General features: G+C 52.2%; 23 non-coding genes across 23 annotated transcripts; 8 read left to right on the top strand and 15 right to left on the bottom strand.

Annotated features, from left to right (window-relative positions):
- Positions 1 to 394: 394 nt before the first annotated feature.
- Positions 395 to 466, bottom strand: TRNAE-UUC (transfer RNA glutamic acid (anticodon UUC)). Its single transcript has one exon. It is a non-coding gene; the product is annotated as a tRNA-Glu (tRNA).
- A 243-nt stretch (positions 467 to 709) lies between these two features.
- TRNAL-UAA (transfer RNA leucine (anticodon UAA)) lies at positions 710 to 792 on the top strand. The gene has a single exon. It is a non-coding gene; the product is annotated as a tRNA-Leu (tRNA).
- A 1,094-nt stretch (positions 793 to 1,886) lies between these two features.
- Positions 1,887 to 1,958, bottom strand: TRNAE-CUC (transfer RNA glutamic acid (anticodon CUC)). Its single transcript has one exon. It is a non-coding gene; the product is annotated as a tRNA-Glu (tRNA).
- A 618-nt stretch (positions 1,959 to 2,576) lies between these two features.
- Positions 2,577 to 2,648, bottom strand: TRNAE-UUC (transfer RNA glutamic acid (anticodon UUC)). The gene has a single exon. It is a non-coding gene; the product is annotated as a tRNA-Glu (tRNA).
- A 243-nt stretch (positions 2,649 to 2,891) lies between these two features.
- Positions 2,892 to 2,974, top strand: TRNAL-UAA (transfer RNA leucine (anticodon UAA)). Its single transcript has one exon. It is a non-coding gene; the product is annotated as a tRNA-Leu (tRNA).
- Positions 2,975 to 4,068: 1,094 nt separating this feature from the next.
- Positions 4,069 to 4,140, bottom strand: TRNAE-CUC (transfer RNA glutamic acid (anticodon CUC)). Its single transcript has one exon. It is a non-coding gene; the product is annotated as a tRNA-Glu (tRNA).
- A 618-nt stretch (positions 4,141 to 4,758) lies between these two features.
- On the bottom strand, positions 4,759 to 4,830 carry TRNAE-UUC (transfer RNA glutamic acid (anticodon UUC)). The gene has a single exon. It is a non-coding gene; the product is annotated as a tRNA-Glu (tRNA).
- A 243-nt stretch (positions 4,831 to 5,073) lies between these two features.
- On the top strand, positions 5,074 to 5,156 carry TRNAL-UAA (transfer RNA leucine (anticodon UAA)). The gene has a single exon. It is a non-coding gene; the product is annotated as a tRNA-Leu (tRNA).
- Positions 5,157 to 6,240: 1,084 nt separating this feature from the next.
- TRNAE-CUC (transfer RNA glutamic acid (anticodon CUC)) lies at positions 6,241 to 6,312 on the bottom strand. The gene has a single exon. It is a non-coding gene; the product is annotated as a tRNA-Glu (tRNA).
- A 618-nt stretch (positions 6,313 to 6,930) lies between these two features.
- On the bottom strand, positions 6,931 to 7,002 carry TRNAE-UUC (transfer RNA glutamic acid (anticodon UUC)). The gene has a single exon. It is a non-coding gene; the product is annotated as a tRNA-Glu (tRNA).
- Positions 7,003 to 7,245: 243 nt separating this feature from the next.
- Positions 7,246 to 7,328, top strand: TRNAL-UAA (transfer RNA leucine (anticodon UAA)). The gene has a single exon. It is a non-coding gene; the product is annotated as a tRNA-Leu (tRNA).
- A 1,094-nt stretch (positions 7,329 to 8,422) lies between these two features.
- On the bottom strand, positions 8,423 to 8,494 carry TRNAE-CUC (transfer RNA glutamic acid (anticodon CUC)). Its single transcript has one exon. It is a non-coding gene; the product is annotated as a tRNA-Glu (tRNA).
- A 618-nt stretch (positions 8,495 to 9,112) lies between these two features.
- TRNAE-UUC (transfer RNA glutamic acid (anticodon UUC)) lies at positions 9,113 to 9,184 on the bottom strand. Its single transcript has one exon. It is a non-coding gene; the product is annotated as a tRNA-Glu (tRNA).
- Positions 9,185 to 9,427: 243 nt separating this feature from the next.
- On the top strand, positions 9,428 to 9,510 carry TRNAL-UAA (transfer RNA leucine (anticodon UAA)). Its single transcript has one exon. It is a non-coding gene; the product is annotated as a tRNA-Leu (tRNA).
- A 1,094-nt stretch (positions 9,511 to 10,604) lies between these two features.
- TRNAE-CUC (transfer RNA glutamic acid (anticodon CUC)) lies at positions 10,605 to 10,676 on the bottom strand. The gene has a single exon. It is a non-coding gene; the product is annotated as a tRNA-Glu (tRNA).
- A 618-nt stretch (positions 10,677 to 11,294) lies between these two features.
- TRNAE-UUC (transfer RNA glutamic acid (anticodon UUC)) lies at positions 11,295 to 11,366 on the bottom strand. The gene has a single exon. It is a non-coding gene; the product is annotated as a tRNA-Glu (tRNA).
- Positions 11,367 to 11,609: 243 nt separating this feature from the next.
- On the top strand, positions 11,610 to 11,692 carry TRNAL-UAA (transfer RNA leucine (anticodon UAA)). Its single transcript has one exon. It is a non-coding gene; the product is annotated as a tRNA-Leu (tRNA).
- Positions 11,693 to 12,786: 1,094 nt separating this feature from the next.
- TRNAE-CUC (transfer RNA glutamic acid (anticodon CUC)) lies at positions 12,787 to 12,858 on the bottom strand. The gene has a single exon. It is a non-coding gene; the product is annotated as a tRNA-Glu (tRNA).
- Positions 12,859 to 13,476: 618 nt separating this feature from the next.
- On the bottom strand, positions 13,477 to 13,548 carry TRNAE-UUC (transfer RNA glutamic acid (anticodon UUC)). Its single transcript has one exon. It is a non-coding gene; the product is annotated as a tRNA-Glu (tRNA).
- Positions 13,549 to 13,791: 243 nt separating this feature from the next.
- Positions 13,792 to 13,874, top strand: TRNAL-UAA (transfer RNA leucine (anticodon UAA)). Its single transcript has one exon. It is a non-coding gene; the product is annotated as a tRNA-Leu (tRNA).
- A 1,094-nt stretch (positions 13,875 to 14,968) lies between these two features.
- Positions 14,969 to 15,040, bottom strand: TRNAE-CUC (transfer RNA glutamic acid (anticodon CUC)). The gene has a single exon. It is a non-coding gene; the product is annotated as a tRNA-Glu (tRNA).
- Positions 15,041 to 15,658: 618 nt separating this feature from the next.
- TRNAE-UUC (transfer RNA glutamic acid (anticodon UUC)) lies at positions 15,659 to 15,730 on the bottom strand. Its single transcript has one exon. It is a non-coding gene; the product is annotated as a tRNA-Glu (tRNA).
- Positions 15,731 to 15,973: 243 nt separating this feature from the next.
- TRNAL-UAA (transfer RNA leucine (anticodon UAA)) lies at positions 15,974 to 16,056 on the top strand. The gene has a single exon. It is a non-coding gene; the product is annotated as a tRNA-Leu (tRNA).
- Positions 16,057 to 16,899: the final 843 nt, after the last annotated feature.

Here is a 16,899-nt window from a genome sequence, read left to right as displayed (position 1 = left end):
CTAGTGGCTGCTGATGGCGCACAGACAGCTGGTACACCTTCTCTCACCTATCTCGTTATTCAGCTTGCTGGAAGAATACATTGCGCTTAAGCGATTCAAGAGTGCAAAGGAGAAGAGTGCTCCAAAGTAGATGTATGCATCACAGCAGGGTTTTCCAGCAATTTACCTTTCTGTTGAGCTGGTACTGCACTTCACGCCAACATAGAGCACCTGACTGGGTGGGGGACTGCGTGCGCACAAAGGTGGCTTAGGTCAATGGGGGCAAAGCAACCTGGGGCACAGGAGAACAAGCCCCATTCCTCCGCTTTCATCTATTGGGAGGGGTGCCTTTTTAAAGACCTTCTTTTAAAAAAGATACACAGACAAATTAAGCAATCTATGCTTTAGAGGGATCTTCCCTGACCGGGAATCGAACCCGGGCCGCGGCGGTGAAAGCGCCGAATCCTAGCCACTAGACCACCAGGGAGTAGATGCTCTAGTGTGCCTGCCTTGCTCACCCCCTTATTGTGACTAAGCTAACTCCAATATAAAAATTAACGGTAAGGTCCGAGGGGGAGAAAGTTAGGTGTCACACAGTGTGTTTGTTATAAGCAATTACTTTTAACCTCCTGCAAAAGCCTTTTAACTCTGCAATCACCTCTTGCTGGACAGCTGGTGCTACAGCAGCAAGCATAAAAAGGGAGTTGAAGAAAGTAAATCCTTGGGTCTCACCAGGGTGGCCGAGTGGTTAAGGCGTTGGACTTAAGATCCAATGGACGTTTGTCCGCATGGGTTCGAGCCCCATTCCTGGTATGGGTTTTCAGCAGGTTTGTAGGAACGTGCAGATGCTTTTGAAAAGCATTTTCCTCCGCCCTCCTCGGCCTCCCACTGCCCCTCCCCAACAGTCCCCATTCAAGCCTCAGGTGTGGAGTCTGCTGCTACTCTTCTACCAGCATGGATGCTTCCCAGAGCAATGAAGTGCCATCTACACAGAGCCCCTGCCTAGAGAAATACACCTCCTATGTCTTTTTCCACTATAGGGAGCAGGAGAAACTGATTGCTTCCTGGGCAACATGGGTCTGCCACTAGAATTTGCAGATTTCTCCCCTTTTTTTGATTTACGCCTACAGGCTCTCCCTTCCCAGTGGAGCAGGATCTGCTGATGCAGGCCCGGCTGGCTCAAACGTGCAAAGGGTTCTCCACAGGCCTCTGGGAAAGAAATTGAGCAGAGTTTCCTGCCCCGCCTCCTCTCGCCTTCCGAACGGGCTTCCAAACGGGCAATGCCCTGACGGGTCCCCCACAACCTATCCTGCCCATGCCCACACCCCTGTATATGAGGGTGACCCATGTCCCTCACCCTCCATGCTCGAATGGAAGGCCTGTGTGTCCTGAGGGGAGCACCAGACAGGCATCTCTCAGGCCAGGCAGACACCTGCAGTACCTGTTAAGCTCCAAAGCCTGTACATTCCCAAGATGCAACACGTCACTATGCAAATCAGGCAGCCCTTGCCACACCCTCCCCGCCTCTGGCCTCTGCCGCTTTCCGTACGTGCAGCTCAGCTTTTTCTTACCCAGAGGCAGACTTCCGTTTTAGCAAACAGGTGGGTTGCAGTGGGTCCAGGACGCCATTTGGAGACAAAGCCTGCGGCCCAGTCAAAGGAGGACTACCTGCCACAGGCCATGGGGTCAGAAGCCTACAAAAGGAAGCGCGCCTCGGAATACAGGATCTCACTTGCTCAAGAGCCTTGCCTCCCACCATGGGAAGCAGCTCTAAAGGAACCTTGCGAAAATCATATTTTGAGCGATACTGCGTCATGCTAGGCAAATTGTGAGTCAGAAAAGCAACTTCATTTTGAGAAGCCCTGACCTACGGGAAGGAAAAGCTTTCAAGGTCAGAAGAGGGACTTTTCCCTGACCGGGAATCGAACCCGGGCCGCGGCGGTGAGAGCGCCGAATCCTAACCACTAGACCACCAGGGAGCCCAGAGCCGTGCAGCAAAAGTTCATACACTGCTCTCCGAGTGACAAAGCTCATGGGGGCTGAAAACATATTTTATTCTACAGCAAATATGAATCGGAACTTAATCCTCATGATGCCACCAGACTGCCTGTCACTTCCAGGCACAGGCCATCCTCTCCCCCTTGCTACTGAACCGATGAATTCCTGCACAATCAGGATCCCCGGGAAAACCCAAGAGGGACACCTAGTGGCTGCTGATGGCGCACAGACAGCTGGTACACCTTCTCTCACCTATCTCGTTATTCAGCTTGCTGGAAGAATACATTGCGCTTAAGCGATTCAAGAGTGCAAAGGAGAAGAGTGCTCCAAAGTAGATGTATGCATCACAGCAGGGTTTTCCAGCAATTTACCTTTCTGTTGAGCTGGTACTGCACTTCACGCCAACATAGAGCACCTGACTGGGTGGGGGACTGCGTGCGCACAAAGGTGGCTTAGGTCAATGGGGGCAAAGCAACCTGGGGCACAGGAGAACAAGCCCAATTCCTCCGCTTTCATCTATTGGGAGGGGTGCCTTTTTAAAGACCTTCTTTTAAAAAAGATACACAGACAAATTAAGCAATCTATGCTTTAGAGGGATCTTCCCTGACCGGGAATCGAACCCGGGCCGCGGCGGTGAAAGCGCCGAATCCTAGCCACTAGACCACCAGGGAGTAGATGCTCTAGTGTAACTGCCTTGCTCACCCCCTTATTGTGACTAAGCTAACTCCAATATAAAAATTAACGGTAAGGTCCGAGTGGGAGAAAGTTAGGTGTCACACAGTGTGTTTGTTATAAGCAATTACTTTTAACCTCCTGCAAAAGCCTTTTAACTCTGCAATCACCTCTTGCTGGACAGCTGGTGCTACAGTAGCAAGCATAAAAAGGGAGTTGAAGAAAGTAAATCCTTGGGTCTCACCAGGGTGGCCGAGCGGTTAAGGCGTTGGACTTAAGATCCAATGGACGTTTGTCCGCATGGGTTCGAGCCCCATTCCTGGTATGGGTTTTCAGCAGGTTTGTAGGAACGTGCAGATGCTTTTGAAAAGCATTTTCCTCCGCCCTCCTCGGCCTCCCACTGCCCCTCCCCAACGGTCCCCATTCAAGCCTCAGGTGTGGAGTCTGCTGCTACTCTTCTACCAGCATGGATGCTTCCCAGAGCAATGAAGTGCCATCTACACAGAGCCCCTGCCTAGAGAAATACACCTCCTATGTCTTTTTCCACTATAGGGAGCAGGAGAAACTGATTGCTTCCTGGGCAACATGGGTCTGCCACTAGAATTTGCAGATTTCTCCCCTTTTTTTGATTTACGCCTACAGGCTCTCCCTTCCCAGTGGAGCAGGATCTGCTGATGCAGGCCCGGCTGGCTCAAACGTGCAAAGGGTTCTCCACAGGCCTCTGGGAAAGAAATTGAGCAGAGTTTCCTGCCCCGCCTCCTCTCGCCTTCCGAACGGGCTTCCAAACGGGCAATGCCCTGACGGGTCCCCCACAACCTATCCTGCCCATGCCCACACCCCTGTATATGAGGGTGACCCATGTCCCTTACCCTCCATGCTCGAATGGAAGGCCTGTGTGTCCTGAGGGGAGCACCAGACAGGCATCTCTCAGGCCAGGCAGACACCTGCAGTACCTGTTAAGCTCCAAAGCCTGTACATTCCCAAGATGCAACACGTCACTATGCAAATCAGGCAGCCCTTGCCACACCCTCCCCGCCTCTGGCCTCTGCCGCTTTCCGTACGTGCAGCTCAGCTTTTTCTTACCCAGAGGCAGACTTCCGTTTTAGCAAACAGGTGGGTTGCAGTGGGTCCAGGACGCCATTTGGAGACAAAGCCTGCGGCCCAGTCAAAGGAGGACTACCTGCCACAGGCCATGGGGTCAGAAGCCTACAAAAGGAAGCGCGCCTCGGAACACAGGATCTCACTTGCTCAAGAGCCTTGCCTCCCACCATGGGAAGCAGCTCTAAAGGAACCTTGCGAAAATCATATTTTGAGCGATACTGCGTCATGCTAGGCAAATTGTGAGTCAGAAAAGCAACTTCATTTTGAGAAGCCCTGACCTACGGGAAGGAAAAGCTTTCAAGGTCAGAAGAGGGACTTTTCCCTGACCGGGAATCGAACCCGGGCCGCGGCGGTGAGAGCGCCGAATCCTAACCACTAGACCACCAGGGAGCCCAGAGCCGTGCAGCAAAAGTTCATACACTGCTCTCCGAGTGACAAAGCTCATGGGGGCTGAAAACATATTTTATTCTACAGCAAATATGAATCGGAACTTAATCCTCATGATGCCACCAGACTGCCTGTCACTTCCAGGCACAGGCCATCCTCTCCCCCTTGCTACTGAACCGATGAATTCCTGCACAATCAGGATCCCTGGGAAAACACAAGAGGGACACCTAGTGGCTGCTGATGGCGCACAGACAGCTGGTACACCTTCTCTCACCTATCTCGTTATTCAGCTTGCTGGAAGAATACATTGCGCTTAAGCGATTCAAGAGTGCAAAGGAGAAGAGTGCTCCAAAGTAGATGTATGCATCACAGCAGGGTTTTCCAGCAATTTACCTTTCTGTTGAGCTGGTACTGCACTTCACGCCAACATAGAGCACCTGACTGGGTGGGGGACTGCGTGCGCACAAAGGTGGCTTAGGTCAATGGGGGCAAAGCAACCTGGGGCACAGGAGAACAAGCCCCATTCCTCCGCTTTCATCTATTGGGAGGGGTGCCTTTTTAAAGACCTTCTTTTAAAAAAGATACACAGACAAATTAAGCAATCTATGCTTTAGAGGGATCTTCCCTGACCGGGAATCGAACCCGGGCCGCGGCGGTGAAAGCGCCGAATCCTAGCCACTAGACCACCAGGGAGTAGATGCTCTAGTGTGCCTGCCTTGCTCACCCCCTTATTGTGACTAAGCTAACTCCAATATAAAAATTAACGGTAAGGTCCGAGTGGGAGAAAGTTAGGTGTCACACAGTGTGTTTGTTATAAGCAATTACTTTTAACCTCCTGCAAAAGCCTTTTAACTCTGCAATCACCTCTTGCTGGACAGCTGGTGCTACAGCAGCAAGCATAAAAAGGGAGTTGAAGAAAGTAAATCCTTGGGTCTCACCAGGGTGGCCGAGTGGTTAAGGCGTTGGACTTAAGATCCAATGGACGTTTGTCCGCATGGGTTCGAGCCCCATTCCTGGTATGGGTTTTCAGCAGGTTTGTAGGAACGTGCAGATGCTTTTGAAAAGCATTTTCCTCCGCCCTCCTCGGCCTCCCACTGCCCCTCCCCAACGGTCCCCATTCAAGCCTCAGGTGTGGAGTCTGCTGCTACTCTTCTACCAGCATGGATGCTTCCCAGAGCAATGAAGTGCCATCTACACAGAGCCCCTGCCTAGAGAAATACACCTCCTATGTCTTTTTCCACTATAGGGAGCAGGAGAAACTGATTGCTTCCTGGGCAACATGGGTCTGCCACTAGAATTTGCAGATTTCTCCCCTTTTTTTGATTTACGCCTACAGGCTCTCCCTTCCCAGTGGAGCAGGATCTGCTGATGCAGGCCCGGCTGGCTCAAACGTGCAAAGGGTTCTCCACAGGCCTCTGGGAAAGAAATTGAGCAGAGTTTCCTGCCCCGCCTTCCGAACGGGCTTCCAAACGGGCAATGCCCTGACGGGTCCCCCACAACCTATCCTGCCCATGCCCACACCCCTGTATATGAGGGTGACCCATGTCCCTCACCCTCCATGCTCGAATGGAAGGCCTGTGTGTCCTGAGGGGAGCACCAGACAGGCATCTCTCAGGCCAGGCAGACACCTGCAGTACCTGTTAAGCTCCAAAGCCTGTACATTCCCAAGATGCAACACGTCACTATGCAAATCAGGCAGCCCTTGCCACACCCTCCCCGCCTCTGGCCTCTGCCGCTTTCCGTACGTGCAGCTCAGCTTTTTCTTACCCAGAGGCAGACTTCCGTTTTAGCAAACAGGTGGGTTGCAGTGGGTCCAGGACGCCATTTGGAGACAAAGCCTGCGGCCCAGTCAAAGGAGGACTACCTGCCACAGGCCATGGGGTCAGAAGCCTACAAAAGGAAGCGCGCCTCGGAATACAGGATCTCACTTGCTCAAGAGCCTTGCCTCCCACCATGGGAAGCAGCTCTAAAGGAACCTTGCGAAAATCATATTTTGAGCGATACTGCGTCATGCTAGGCAAATTGTGAGTCAGAAAAGCAACTTCATTTTGAGAAGCCCTGACCTACGGGAAGGAAAAGCTTTCAAGGTCAGAAGAGGGACTTTTCCCTGACCGGGAATCGAACCCGGGCCGCGGCGGTGAGAGCGCCGAATCCTAACCACTAGACCACCAGGGAGCCCAGAGCCGTGCAGCAAAAGTTCATACACTGCTCTCCGAGTGACAAAGCTCATGGGGGCTGAAAACATATTTTATTCTACAGCAAATATGAATCGGAACTTAATCCTCATGATGCCACCAGACTGCCTGTCACTTCCAGGCACAGGCCATCCTCTCCCCCTTGCTACTGAACCGATGAATTCCTGCACAATCAGGATCCCCGGGAAAACACAAGAGGGACACCTAGTGGCTGCTGATGGCGCACAGACAGCTGGTACACCTTCTCTCACCTATCTCGTTATTCAGCTTGCTGGAAGAATACATTGCGCTTAAGCGATTCAAGAGTGCAAAGGAGAAGAGTGCTCCAAAGTAGATGTATGCATCACAGCAGGGTTTTCCAGCAATTTACCTTTCTGTTGAGCTGGTACTGCACTTCACGCCAACATAGAGCACCTGACTGGGTGGGGGACTGCGTGCGCACAAAGGTGGCTTAGGTCAATGGGGGCAAAGCAACCTGGGGCACAGGAGAACAAGCCCCATTCCTCCGCTTTCATCTATTGGGAGGGGTGCCTTTTTAAAGACCTTCTTTTAAAAAAGATACACAGACAAATTAAGCAATCTATGCTTTAGAGGGATCTTCCCTGACCGGGAATCGAACCCGGGCCGCGGCGGTGAAAGCGCCGAATCCTAGCCACTAGACCACCAGGGAGTAGATGCTCTAGTGTGCCTGCCTTGCTCACCCCCTTATTGTGACTAAGCTAACTCCAATATAAAAATTAACGGTAAGGTCCGAGGGGGAGAAAGTTAGGTGTCACACAGTGTGTTTGTTATAAGCAATTACTTTTAACCTCCTGCAAAAGCCTTTTAACTCTGCAATCACCTCTTGCTGGACAGCTGGTGCTACAGCAGCAAGCATAAAAAGGGAGTTGAAGAAAGTAAATCCTTGGGTCTCACCAGGGTGGCCGAGTGGTTAAGGCGTTGGACTTAAGATCCAATGGACGTTTGTCCGCATGGGTTCGAGCCCCATTCCTGGTATGGGTTTTCAGCAGGTTTGTAGGAACGTGCAGATGCTTTTGAAAAGCATTTTCCTCCGCCCTCCTCGGCCTCCCACTGCCCCTCCCCAACAGTCCCCATTCAAGCCTCAGGTGTGGAGTCTGCTGCTACTCTTCTACCAGCATGGATGCTTCCCAGAGCAATGAAGTGCCATCTACACAGAGCCCCTGCCTAGAGAAATACACCTCCTATGTCTTTTTCCACTATAGGGAGCAGGAGAAACTGATTGCTTCCTGGGCAACATGGGTCTGCCACTAGAATTTGCAGATTTCTCCCCTTTTTTTGATTTACGCCTACAGGCTCTCCCTTCCCAGTGGAGCAGGATCTGCTGATGCAGGCCCGGCTGGCTCAAACGTGCAAAGGGTTCTCCACAGGCCTCTGGGAAAGAAATTGAGCAGAGTTTCCTGCCCCGCCTCCTCTCGCCTTCCGAACGGGCTTCCAAACGGGCAATGCCCTGACGGGTCCCCCACAACCTATCCTGCCCATGCCCACACCCCTGTATATGAGGGTGACCCATGTCCCTCACCCTCCATGCTCGAATGGAAGGCCTGTGTGTCCTGAGGGGAGCACCAGACAGGCATCTCTCAGGCCAGGCAGACACCTGCAGTACCTGTTAAGCTCCAAAGCCTGTACATTCCCAAGATGCAACACGTCACTATGCAAATCAGGCAGCCCTTGCCACACCCTCCCCGCCTCTGGCCTCTGCCGCTTTCCGTACGTGCAGCTCAGCTTTTTCTTACCCAGAGGCAGACTTCCGTTTTAGCAAACAGGTGGGTTGCAGTGGGTCCAGGACGCCATTTGGAGACAAAGCCTGCGGCCCAGTCAAAGGAGGACTACCTGCCACAGGCCATGGGGTCAGAAGCCTACAAAAGGAAGCGCGCCTCGGAATACAGGATCTCACTTGCTCAAGAGCCTTGCCTCCCACCATGGGAAGCAGCTCTAAAGGAACCTTGCGAAAATCATATTTTGAGCGATACTGCGTCATGCTAGGCAAATTGTGAGTCAGAAAAGCAACTTCATTTTGAGAAGCCCTGACCTACGGGAAGGAAAAGCTTTCAAGGTCAGAAGAGGGACTTTTCCCTGACCGGGAATCGAACCCGGGCCGCGGCGGTGAGAGCGCCGAATCCTAACCACTAGACCACCAGGGAGCCCAGAGCCGTGCAGCAAAAGTTCATACACTGCTCTCCGAGTGACAAAGCTCATGGGGGCTGAAAACATATTTTATTCTACAGCAAATATGAATCGGAACTTAATCCTCATGATGCCACCAGACTGCCTGTCACTTCCAGGCACAGGCCATCCTCTCCCCCTTGCTACTGAACCGATGAATTCCTGCACAATCAGGATCCCCGGGAAAACCCAAGAGGGACACCTAGTGGCTGCTGATGGCGCACAGACAGCTGGTACACCTTCTCTCACCTATCTCGTTATTCAGCTTGCTGGAAGAATACATTGCGCTTAAGCGATTCAAGAGTGCAAAGGAGAAGAGTGCTCCAAAGTAGATGTATGCATCACAGCAGGGTTTTCCAGCAATTTACCTTTCTGTTGAGCTGGTACTGCACTTCACGCCAACATAGAGCACCTGACTGGGTGGGGGACTGCGTGCGCACAAAGGTGGCTTAGGTCAATGGGGGCAAAGCAACCTGGGGCACAGGAGAACAAGCCCAATTCCTCCGCTTTCATCTATTGGGAGGGGTGCCTTTTTAAAGACCTTCTTTTAAAAAAGATACACAGACAAATTAAGCAATCTATGCTTTAGAGGGATCTTCCCTGACCGGGAATCGAACCCGGGCCGCGGCGGTGAAAGCGCCGAATCCTAGCCACTAGACCACCAGGGAGTAGATGCTCTAGTGTAACTGCCTTGCTCACCCCCTTATTGTGACTAAGCTAACTCCAATATAAAAATTAACGGTAAGGTCCGAGTGGGAGAAAGTTAGGTGTCACACAGTGTGTTTGTTATAAGCAATTACTTTTAACCTCCTGCAAAAGCCTTTTAACTCTGCAATCACCTCTTGCTGGACAGCTGGTGCTACAGTAGCAAGCATAAAAAGGGAGTTGAAGAAAGTAAATCCTTGGGTCTCACCAGGGTGGCCGAGCGGTTAAGGCGTTGGACTTAAGATCCAATGGACGTTTGTCCGCATGGGTTCGAGCCCCATTCCTGGTATGGGTTTTCAGCAGGTTTGTAGGAACGTGCAGATGCTTTTGAAAAGCATTTTCCTCCGCCCTCCTCGGCCTCCCACTGCCCCTCCCCAACGGTCCCCATTCAAGCCTCAGGTGTGGAGTCTGCTGCTACTCTTCTACCAGCATGGATGCTTCCCAGAGCAATGAAGTGCCATCTACACAGAGCCCCTGCCTAGAGAAATACACCTCCTATGTCTTTTTCCACTATAGGGAGCAGGAGAAACTGATTGCTTCCTGGGCAACATGGGTCTGCCACTAGAATTTGCAGATTTCTCCCCTTTTTTTGATTTACGCCTACAGGCTCTCCCTTCCCAGTGGAGCAGGATCTGCTGATGCAGGCCCGGCTGGCTCAAACGTGCAAAGGGTTCTCCACAGGCCTCTGGGAAAGAAATTGAGCAGAGTTTCCTGCCCCGCCTCCTCTCGCCTTCCGAACGGGCTTCCAAACGGGCAATGCCCTGACGGGTCCCCCACAACCTATCCTGCCCATGCCCACACCCCTGTATATGAGGGTGACCCATGTCCCTTACCCTCCATGCTCGAATGGAAGGCCTGTGTGTCCTGAGGGGAGCACCAGACAGGCATCTCTCAGGCCAGGCAGACACCTGCAGTACCTGTTAAGCTCCAAAGCCTGTACATTCCCAAGATGCAACACGTCACTATGCAAATCAGGCAGCCCTTGCCACACCCTCCCCGCCTCTGGCCTCTGCCGCTTTCCGTACGTGCAGCTCAGCTTTTTCTTACCCAGAGGCAGACTTCCGTTTTAGCAAACAGGTGGGTTGCAGTGGGTCCAGGACGCCATTTGGAGACAAAGCCTGCGGCCCAGTCAAAGGAGGACTACCTGCCACAGGCCATGGGGTCAGAAGCCTACAAAAGGAAGCGCGCCTCGGAATACAGGATCTCACTTGCTCAAGAGCCTTGCCTCCCACCATGGGAAGCAGCTCTAAAGGAACCTTGCGAAAATCATATTTTGAGCGATACTGCGTCATGCTAGGCAAATTGTGAGTCAGAAAAGCAACTTCATTTTGAGAAGCCCTGACCTACGGGAAGGAAAAGCTTTCAAGGTCAGAAGAGGGACTTTTCCCTGACCGGGAATCGAACCCGGGCCGCGGCGGTGAGAGCGCCGAATCCTAACCACTAGACCACCAGGGAGCCCAGAGCCGTGCAGCAAAAGTTCATACACTGCTCTCCGAGTGACAAAGCTCATGGGGGCTGAAAACATATTTTATTCTACAGCAAATATGAATCGGAACTTAATCCTCATGATGCCACCAGACTGCCTGTCACTTCCAGGCACAGGCCATCCTCTCCCCCTTGCTACTGAACCGATGAATTCCTGCACAATCAGGATCCCTGGGAAAACACAAGAGGGACACCTAGTGGCTGCTGATGGCGCACAGACAGCTGGTACACCTTCTCTCACCTATCTCGTTATTCAGCTTGCTGGAAGAATACATTGCGCTTAAGCGATTCAAGAGTGCAAAGGAGAAGAGTGCTCCAAAGTAGATGTATGCATCACAGCAGGGTTTTCCAGCAATTTACCTTTCTGTTGAGCTGGTACTGCACTTCACGCCAACATAGAGCACCTGACTGGGTGGGGGACTGCGTGCGCACAAAGGTGGCTTAGGTCAATGGGGGCAAAGCAACCTGGGGCACAGGAGAACAAGCCCCATTCCTCCGCTTTCATCTATTGGGAGGGGTGCCTTTTTAAAGACCTTCTTTTAAAAAAGATACACAGACAAATTAAGCAATCTATGCTTTAGAGGGATCTTCCCTGACCGGGAATCGAACCCGGGCCGCGGCGGTGAAAGCGCCGAATCCTAGCCACTAGACCACCAGGGAGTAGATGCTCTAGTGTGCCTGCCTTGCTCACCCCCTTATTGTGACTAAGCTAACTCCAATATAAAAATTAACGGTAAGGTCCGAGTGGGAGAAAGTTAGGTGTCACACAGTGTGTTTGTTATAAGCAATTACTTTTAACCTCCTGCAAAAGCCTTTTAACTCTGCAATCACCTCTTGCTGGACAGCTGGTGCTACAGCAGCAAGCATAAAAAGGGAGTTGAAGAAAGTAAATCCTTGGGTCTCACCAGGGTGGCCGAGTGGTTAAGGCGTTGGACTTAAGATCCAATGGACGTTTGTCCGCATGGGTTCGAGCCCCATTCCTGGTATGGGTTTTCAGCAGGTTTGTAGGAACGTGCAGATGCTTTTGAAAAGCATTTTCCTCCGCCCTCCTCGGCCTCCCACTGCCCCTCCCCAACGGTCCCCATTCAAGCCTCAGGTGTGGAGTCTGCTGCTACTCTTCTACCAGCATGGATGCTTCCCAGAGCAATGAAGTGCCATCTACACAGAGCCCCTGCCTAGAGAAATACACCTCCTATGTCTTTTTCCACTATAGGGAGCAGGAGAAACTGATTGCTTCCTGGGCAACATGGGTCTGCCACTAGAATTTGCAGATTTCTCCCCTTTTTTTGATTTACGCCTACAGGCTCTCCCTTCCCAGTGGAGCAGGATCTGCTGATGCAGGCCCGGCTGGCTCAAACGTGCAAAGGGTTCTCCACAGGCCTCTGGGAAAGAAATTGAGCAGAGTTTCCTGCCCCGCCTCCTCTCGCCTTCCGAACGGGCTTCCAAACGGGCAATGCCCTGACGGGTCCCCCACAACCTATCCTGCCCATGCCCACACCCCTGTATATGAGGGTGACCCATGTCCCTCACCCTCCATGCTCGAATGGAAGGCCTGTGTGTCCTGAGGGGAGCACCAGACAGGCATCTCTCAGGCCAGGCAGACACCTGCAGTACCTGTTAAGCTCCAAAGCCTGTACATTCCCAAGATGCAACAGGTCACTATGCAAATCAGGCAGCCCTTGCCACACCCTCCCCGCCTCTGGCCTCTGCCGCTTTCCGTACGTGCAGCTCAGCTTTTTCTTACCCAGAGGCAGACTTCCGTTTTAGCAAACAGGTGGGTTGCAGTGGGTCCAGGACGCCATTTGGAGACAAAGCCTGCGGCCCAGTCAAAGGAGGACTACCTGCCACAGGCCATGGGGTCAGAAGCCTACAAAAGGAAGCGCGCCTCAGAATACAGGATCTCACTTGCTCAAGAGCCTTGCCTCCCACCATGGGAAGCAGCTCTAAAGGAACCTTGCGAAAATCATATTTTGAGCGATACTGCGTCATGCTAGGCAAATTGTGAGTCAGAAAAGCAACTTCATTTTGAGAAGCCCTGACCTACGGGAAGGAAAAGCTTTCAAGGTCAGAAGAGGGACTTTTCCCTGACCGGGAATCGAACCCGGGCCGCGGCGGTGAGAGCGCCGAATCCTAACCACTAGACCACCAGGGAGCCCAGAGCCGTGCAGCAAAAGTTCATACACTGCTCTCCGAGTGACAAAGCTCATGGGGGCTGAAAACATATTTTATTCTACAGCAAATATGAATCGGAACTTAATCCTCATGATGCCACCAGACTGCCTGTCACTTCCAGGCACAGGCCATCCTCTCCCCCTTGCTACTGAACCGATGAATTCCTGCACAATCAGGATCCCCGGGAAAACCCAAGAGGGACACCTAGTGGCTGCTGATGGCGCACAGACAGCTGGTACACCTTCTCTCACCTATCTCGTTATTCAGCTTGCTGGAAGAATACATTGCGCTTAAGCGATTCAAGAGTGCAAAGGAGAAGAGTGCTCCAAAGTAGATGTATGCATCACAGCAGGGTTTTCCAGCAATTTACCTTTCTGTTGAGCTGGTACTGCACTTCACGCCAACATAGAGCACCTGACTGGGTGGGGGACTGCGTGCGCACAAAGGTGGCTTAGGTCAATGGGGGCAAAGCAACCTGGGGCACAGGAGAACAAGCCCAATTCCTCCGCTTTCATCTATTGGGAGGGGTGCCTTTTTAAAGACCTTCTTTTAAAAAAGATACACAGACAAATTAAGCAATCTATGCTTTAGAGGGATCTTCCCTGACCGGGAATCGAACCCGGGCCGCGGCGGTGAAAGCGCCGAATCCTAGCCACTAGACCACCAGGGAGTAGATGCTCTAGTGTAACTGCCTTGCTCACCCCCTTATTGTGACTAAGCTAACTCCAATATAAAAATTAACGGTAAGGTCCGAGTGGGAGAAAGTTAGGTGTCACACAGTGTGTTTGTTATAAGCAATTACTTTTAACCTCCTGCAAAAGCCTTTTAACTCTGCAATCACCTCTTGCTGGACAGCTGGTGCTACAGTAGCAAGCATAAAAAGGGAGTTGAAGAAAGTAAATCCTTGGGTCTCACCAGGGTGGCCGAGTGGTTAAGGCGTTGGACTTAAGATCCAATGGACGTTTGTCCGCATGGGTTCGAGCCCCATTCCTGGTATGGGTTTTCAGCAGGTTTGTAGGAACGTGCGGATGCTTTTGAAAAGCATTTTCCTCCGCCCTCCTCGGCCTCCCACTGCCCCTCCCCAACGGTCCCCATTCAAGCCTCAGGTGTGGAGTCTGCTGCTACTCTTCTACCAGCATGGATGCTTCCCAGAGCAATGAAGTGCCATCTACACCGAGCCCCTGCCTAGAGAAATACACCTCCTATGTCTTTTTCCACTATAGGGAGCAGGAGAAACTGATTGCTTCCTGGGCAACATGGGTCTGCCACTAGAATTTGCAGATTTCTCCCCTTTTTTTGATTTACGCCTACAGGCTCTCCCTTCCCAGTGGAGCAGGATCTGCTGATGCAGGCCCGGCTGGCTCAAACGTGCAAAGGGTTCTCCACAGGCCTCTGGGAAAGAAATTGAGCAGAGTTTCCTGCCCCGCCTCCTCTCGCCTTCCGAACGGGCTTCCAAACGGGCAATGCCCTGACGGGTCCCCCACAACCTATCCTGCCCATGCCCACACCCCTGTATATGAGGGTGACCCATGTCCCTCACCCTCCATGCTCGAATGGAAGGCCTGTGTGTCCTGAGGGGAGCACCAGACAGGCATCTCTCAGGCCAGGCAGACACCTGCAGTACCTGTTAAGCTCCAAAGCCTGTACATTCCCAAGATGCAACAGGTCACTATGCAAATCAGGCAGCCCTTGCCACACCCTCCCCGCCTCTGGCCTCTGCCGCTTTCCGTACGTGCAGCTCAGCTTTTTCTTACCCAGAGGCAGACTTCCGTTTTAGCAAACAGGTGGGTTGCAGTGGGTCCAGGACGCCATTTGGAGACAAAGCCTGCGGCCCAGTCAAAGGAGGACTACCTGCCACAGGCCATGGGGTCAGAAGCCTACAAAAGGAAGCGCGCCTCGGAATACAGGATCTCACTTGCTCAAGAGCCTTGCCTCCCACCATGGGAAGCAGCTCTAAAGGAACCTTGCGAAAATCATATTTTGAGCGATACTGCGTCATGCTAGGCAAATTGTGAGTCAGAAAAGCAACTTCATTTTGAGAAGCCCTGACCTACGGGAAGGAAAAGCTTTCAAGGTCAGAAGAGGGACTTTTCCCTGACCGGGAATCGAACCCGGGCCGCGGCGGTGAGAGCGCCGAATCCTAACCACTAGACCACCAGGGAGCCCAGAGCCGTGCAGCAAAAGTTCATACACTGCTCTCCGAGTGACAAAGCTCATGGGGGCTGAAAACATATTTTATTCTACAGCAAATATGAATCGGAACTTAATCCTCATGATGCCACCAGACTGCCTGTCACTTCCAGGCACAGGCCATCCTCTCCCCCTTGCTACTGAACCGATGAATTCCTGCACAATCAGGATCCCCGGGAAAACCCAAGAGGGACACCTAGTGGCTGCTGATGGCGCACAGACAGCTGGTACACCTTCTCTCACCTATCTCGTTATTCAGCTTGCTGGAAGAATACATTGCGCTTAAGCGATTCAAGAGTGCAAAGGAGAAGAGTGCTCCAAAGTAGATGTATGCATCACAGCAGGGTTTTCCAGCAATTTACCTTTCTGTTGAGCTGGTACTGCACTTCACGCCAACATAGAGCACCTGACTGGGTGGGGGACTGCGTGCGCACAAAGGTGGCTTAGGTCAATGGGGGCAAAGCAACCTGGGGCACAGGAGAACAAGCCCAATTCCTCCGCTTTCATCTATTGGGAGGGGTGCCTTTTTAAAGACCTTCTTTTAAAAAAGATACACAGACAAATTAAGCAATCTATGCTTTAGAGGGATCTTCCCTGACCGGGAATCGAACCCGGGCCGCGGCGGTGAAAGCGCCGAATCCTAGCCACTAGACCACCAGGGAGTAGATGCTCTAGTGTAACTGCCTTGCTCACCCCCTTATTGTGACTAAGCTAACTCCAATATAAAAATTAACGGTAAGGTCCGAGTGGGAGAAAGTTAGGTGTCACACAGTGTGTTTGTTATAAGCAATTACTTTTAACCTCCTGCAAAAGCCTTTTAACTCTGCAATCACCTCTTGCTGGACAGCTGGTGCTACAGTAGCAAGCATAAAAAGGGAGTTGAAGAAAGTAAATCCTTGGGTCTCACCAGGGTGGCCGAGTGGTTAAGGCGTTGGACTTAAGATCCAATGGACGTTTGTCCGCATGGGTTCGAGCCCCATTCCTGGTATGGGTTTTCAGCAGGTTTGTAGGAACGTGCGGATGCTTTTGAAAAGCATTTTCCTCCGCCCTCCTCGGCCTCCCACTGCCCCTCCCCAACGGTCCCCATTCAAGCCTCAGGTGTGGAGTCTGCTGCTACTCTTCTACCAGCATGGATGCTTCCCAGAGCAATGAAGTGCCATCTACACAGAGCCCCTGCCTAGAGAAATACACCTCCTATGTCTTTTTCCACTATAGGGAGCAGGAGAAACTGATTGCTTCCTGGGCAACATGGGTCTGCCACTAGAATTTGCAGATTTCTCCCCTTTTTTTGATTTACGCCTACAGGCTCTCCCTTCCCAGTGGAGCAGGATCTGCTGATGCAGGCCCGGCTGGCCCAAACGTGCAAAGGGTTCTCCACAGGCCTCTGGGAAAGAAATTGAGCAGAGTTTCCTGCCCCGCCTCCTCTCGCCTTCCGAACGGGCTTCCAAACGGGCAATGCCCTGACGGGTCCCCCACAACCTATCCTGCCCATGCCCACACCCCTGTATATGAGGGTGACCCATGTCCCTCACCCTCCATGCTCGAATGGAAGGCCTGTGTGTCCTGAGGGGAGCACCAGACAGGCATCTCTCAGGCCAGGCAGACACCTGCAGAACCTGTTAAGCTCCAAAGCCTGTACATTCCCAAGATGCAACAGGTCACTATGCAAATCAGGCAGCCCTTGCCACACCCTCCCCGCCTCTGGCCTCTGCCGCTTTCCGTACGTGCAGCTCAGCTTTTTCTTACCCAGAGGCAGACTTCCGTTTTAGCAAACAGGTGGGTTGCAGTGGGTCCAGGACGCCATTTGGAGACAAAGCCTGCGGCCCAGTCA

The sequence above is a fragment of the Lissotriton vulgaris genome, chromosome 4_1 (assembly GCF_964263255.1).
Source record: "Lissotriton vulgaris chromosome 4_1, aLisVul1.2, whole genome shotgun sequence".
NCBI lineage: Eukaryota > Metazoa > Chordata > Amphibia > Caudata > Salamandridae > Lissotriton > Lissotriton vulgaris.
The sequence above is the reverse complement of the archived record's forward strand: the minus strand, read 5'-3'. Positions and strand labels throughout refer to the sequence as shown.